The sequence below is a fragment of the Homarus americanus genome, unplaced genomic scaffold (genome assembly GCF_018991925.1).
Source record: "Homarus americanus isolate GMGI-L3 unplaced genomic scaffold, GMGI_Hamer_2.0 scaffold34511, whole genome shotgun sequence".
Lineage (NCBI taxonomy): Eukaryota > Metazoa > Arthropoda > Malacostraca > Decapoda > Nephropidae > Homarus > Homarus americanus.
Genome location: NW_024746353.1, coordinates 34,777 through 40,000, shown reverse-complemented (window position 1 = coordinate 40,000; position 5,224 = coordinate 34,777).

The following is a 5,224-nucleotide window of genomic DNA, read 5'->3' as shown; positions in this document are numbered from 1 at the left end:
ATGCATGACTGGACGAGGTGTTGTCTGAGCAGAAGCAGCAGCCCAGAAGCCACAAGCTGGTTGAGATGCAGACTGTCCTCCTGCTTAGGTCTGCATTGCTTTGCCTCAGGAGAACGAGATCATCGGCCCCAAAGCAGACAACGGTCCCAGATATTGACTACAGAGGCAACAGTCACTGAATACTGCATAGATCTGCGGCTGAACTAACTCAAACACCAGCTAGGGTAGCTATTTATGTATTAGGATATTAAATATTAAGGTAATAAAATGGCGGCGAAGGTGTGGCTATTGGGGGAGGCTGGAGGCCAATTAGTAAAAAAAAAATAGTAGTATTATAGTAGCAGTAGTAGTAGTAGTCTATTAGTGGTGGTAGTAGTAGTATTAGTAGCAGTAGTCTAGTAGTACTAGTAGTCTATAGTAGTAGTAGTCTAACAGTAGCAGTAATAGCAGTAGCATAGTCATTATAGCAGAACTAGTGAGCGAAATACCACCAGAACATTTCTACACATCCAACATTACCACCAACCAACAGTAGTAAAATGTGGAGACCAATCACCGCAGACTGGAGGGGCGACACTGTGTACTGCCTGTGTTAATAACTGACTGTCATGCTCTTTACCCCAGTGCATTATGGGGTGATATAGTGGTGCTGGGGAGGAGAGATGATGGAGGGAAGGAAGAATGGGAGGAAGGGTGGAAGGAGGGAAGGATGGAAGGAAGGATAGGAGGAGAGAGGAATATTGAAAGAATGAGAAAAGTGTGGATTACAATATGGTCGTGTGTGAGTCTGTATGTGTGTATGTATGTGTGTGTGTGTGTGTGTGTGTGTGTGTGTGTGTGTGTGTGTAATGGAAGAAGATTAATGCATACGTGTTAATGTGTATATAGAAGCATACGTTAGCTTATCATTAATACATATACAGTATTGAGGTTTATATATATTCTCTTAACGCCAGTGCAGTAGGAGGGTATTTAGTCTGACGCCAGGTGATGTTTTTCTTTGTCTGGCGCAGTAGTGAGGATAAATACCAAGCGAAGTTTATTTGCGTCTGATGTATTAAATTATAGTATTGTGGGGGAGTGGTGGTGGTAGTGGTGACTGAGGTAGTGGTGGTGGTAGCTAGGGGGTAGTGGTGGTAGTGGTGGTGGTGGTGATGAAGGTAGGTGTGGGTGTTGTGGAAGTTGTGGTAGGGGTGGTGGTGGTAGTGGTGTATGTGGTAGTGGTAGTGGTATTAGGGAAGGTGGTGCAAGTATAGTGTTGTATTGCTGTAGAAACGTATTGTAAATCTTCAGTGTATTGATCCACACACACACACACACACAGAACTCACACACGCACACACTCACACACGCACACACACACACACACACACACACACACACACACAAGTGCGTCTTTTTGTAAATGTTCTTCATTTATAAATTGGTTAATTCATTTTATAATTAACTTTGAATACATTATTTATTTTGGTTTTGAAACCTGAGTAACGAAATCATTGAACCCGGTAACCGAATATTGAACCCGGGTAACCGAATATTGAACCCGGGTAATCGATTTATCTATGTAATCAGGTGTCTTAATTACCTTCAGGTGTAGCAGAAGTCTTAATTACCTTGAGGTGTAGCAGGTGTCTTAATTACCTTCAGGTGGAGCAGAAGTCTTAATTACCCCCCAAGTGATTATTAAATACCAAAAAAATAATCCCCTAATTATCATATTATTATAGATTATTGAATGAAGGAAATTATACGTCATATTTAGTAGGATAAATTATTTAATGAGACGACTAGACTGTTATATGGCAGACTTGGAGATGAGTAAGATTAGAGGGCTGTATATTAAAGAGAGAGAGAGAGAGAGAGAGAGAGAGAGAGAGAGAGAGATTAGAACGCCAAACTTTTAATCTTCTGAACACAAAGGTAAAAAAATAATTGAACAACTCAAAAGATTTGTAATTAATTTCTGAACAAGATCTTGGGGTAATTTAATCCTTAAGTGATTAATTTTGTTAATAGGAAACAACTATCGTGTGTGTGTGTGTGTGTGTGTGTGTGTGTGTGTGTGTGTGTGTGTGTGTGTGTGTAGGCGGGGCAGTGACTTCAGTAAGTGCCTGGGAAGTGACTATAAACATAGTGAACAGTGGCCGCAGTGCCCTCAAGTGGCGCTGACCTGGAGTGACCACCTGACAAGGCATGGAGGAAGGCGTGGCAGGCAGGGGAAGGCGTGGCAGGCAGGGGAAGGCGTGTGTGGCAGGCAGGGGAAGCGTGTGGCAGGCAGGGAAGGCGTGGCAGGCAGAGGAGGGCGGTGGCAGAGGGGAAGCAAGGGAAGCGTGTAGGGCAGGAGGGAAGCTGTACAGGGGAAGGCGGTGGCAGGCAGGGCGTGTAGGGCAGGAAGGCGTGTGGCAGGAAGGGCAGGAAGGCGGTGGCAGGGCAGGGAAGGCGGTATGTGGCAGCAGGTGAAGGCGGTGGCAGGCACGGAAGACGTGGCAGAGAAAGGCGGTGGGCAGGCAGGAAGGCGTGAAAGGAGGAAGGGGAAGGCGTGTGGCAGGCAGAGGAAGGCAGGTGGAAGTCGCGGAATGGCGCGCTTCACACAGCCGTACCAGTAATCTAACCTCATGGGCTGCCTGTTATACCACCAAGTTCTGGCTCCTGACGACGTGTGGTATTTGTTTGTATGGTGCCCTTGTAATAATAATAATAATAATGATGATGATGATGATGATGGTGGTGGTGGTGGTGGTGGTGATGATGATGATGATGATGATGATGATAATAATAACAATAATAATAATAATAATAATAATAATAATAATAATAATAATAATTAACGGTTTATTCAAAGCGTGGCAGCCAGAAGGTTGAAAATATACAGTTATATAATTAGGGAATGAGTCACTTGATTGACAAATAATATACAAGTAACGTAAGTGATACACTTATGATAAATATATCCCTCCTCCTAGTCACAGGCCTGGCACTAGGGGACCCGCCAACTCTTGCCAAAGCAGATAAAATACCAAAAACTTCCCCACACACCATCATTCTCTCACTTTATGTAACTTGACAGAACCTATGACCTTCAGGCTTTTACGCCCAATGTGACGAGGCCAAAAGGCAAGTATGAATCATACTTCCCTGTTGAGTGCTGTAAACGCTTTCTGCCACTTTACATGCAGGATGGCAAGAACATTAAACTAGCCTCTCGGGGCAAATCTGAATCTGAATCTTATGATAAATAATAACCGCAGGGCATTTCAACATAGTGACAGTGCAAAAAGGTAAGATTGACTGGGCGTGAAAACATTGGTTGCTTAATAGTCTTTGGGACTGGGCTGTTCTTATAGCGATCAGCACGTGCTCGTATGGGCTGGATACGGTTGTGGTGTCGAACAGCAGTTTGCGGGCGAGGGATCTCGGGTGGAAGTAGGAGGCGGTGTCGGGGATGGTGCAGAAACTTCTCACCAATTTGTAGATGAGGTCGTGGTGATGGTCAGAGAGAGCCGAGGGGGTCAGTAGAACGCTTGCAATATAGTGAAAGAGGAGAGAAAAATCTTGCATGCCCTTTTCTGCACTTTTTCTATAAGCTTATGTTGTGTCATTTAGGGTGTGTGTGTGTGTGTGTGTGTGTGTGTGTGTGTGTGCGTGTGTGTGTGTTTATTTACCTCCGTGTGTCTGTGTGTGTGTGTATTTACCCAACAAACATAAATTTTACATTTATATATTCGTACACAGAAACGCTTGGCAGGGGAGCACTGGCATCAAAGCTTAAGGAAAACATATTGTAATGGTCAATGCATAGTTAATAAGTTACCATGAGAACGTGAGCCAATACTATTAAAGTTTTACGTATAAGTAGTATGAAAGTGTATGGAGTATTATTAATGTCATTATTGATCATACATACATACATACATACATACATACATACATACATACATACATACATACATACATTAAATATATACGTCAAAGCAGAAAGACATATATACAACATACAGACACAGGCTAAACCAAACATGTAACACACACACACACACACACACACACACACACAGCGACATTAGGTGGAAGAGGATAAGAAGGGTGAGGAAGGGGTTGGTGGAAGGGTGAATGGAAGGTTGGTGGAAGAGGGAAGAAAAGGATGATGGAAGAGGAAGGTTGGAAGGATTAGGGAGAGATGATTAGTGGAAGAGGAGGGATGGAAGGGTAAAAAGAAAGGGTGATAATTGATGGAAAAGAAAGAAAGTAAGAAAGGAAATTGATGTTGAGAAGAATAAAAGGAAAGTCTTGCAATTTTTTGGAAGAGGAGAAATAGAGAGAGATTGATAAAGAAAAGAAACCAAAAGAAAAAGATTGATGATTGATGAAAAGGAGAAATTGATGTAGACTTATAGAAGAAATTGATTAAAAACGAGATAGACATAATTAAGAATAAACAGAGGAAGATGAATAAGGAAGTAGAAGCAAAAACTGATAAAAGGAAGAAAGATCAAGGAAAAGGGAGGAAGAAGAAGATGCAAAAGGAAAAGATGAAGAATAGATATGAAGAGAGACAAACAAACACAAAGGAGGAGAAGAAGAAAGAATGATAAGAGAATCAACCAAACAATGCAAAGAGAAGAAAAAGAAGAACAGCCAAGAATGAAAAAATGAAAAATGAAAAAAATGAATAAAAACTGTCAAAAGAGAGCTAATGAAAGGGAAGAGAAGAGCGGAATTAAGGACACGAGGGAGAGAGAGAGAGAGATGATGATGAACGAGGAAGAGACGTAGATGTGATAAATCAAATTGCAGAAGGGGAAGGAAGCGAAAAGAAGGAATGAAGAAAGAGAGGATAAAGAAGAATATTGTGAAGACTGGATAAACATAGAGGAAAAGAAGAGGAAGAAAAAGAAGATGGAACTGGTACAGAAGAGAGTGCATAGAATAAAGTGTGATAAATAAGTGAAGGGGTAAAATTGAATAATCTTAGAAGGCACTGAGAAGGATTAGAGTAAGTTTATATGAATATCTACCATTCATACACACACACAAAACACACACACACACACACACACACACACACACACACACACACACACACACACATGTTACTCTGCCACCTGAACACTACGAGAAAAATAAATTGGAACACAAAGATGACAGACAGACAGCAAGACAGACAGACAGACAGATAGATAGATAGAGAGACAAACAGATAGGCAAGACAGACAGATAGATAGAT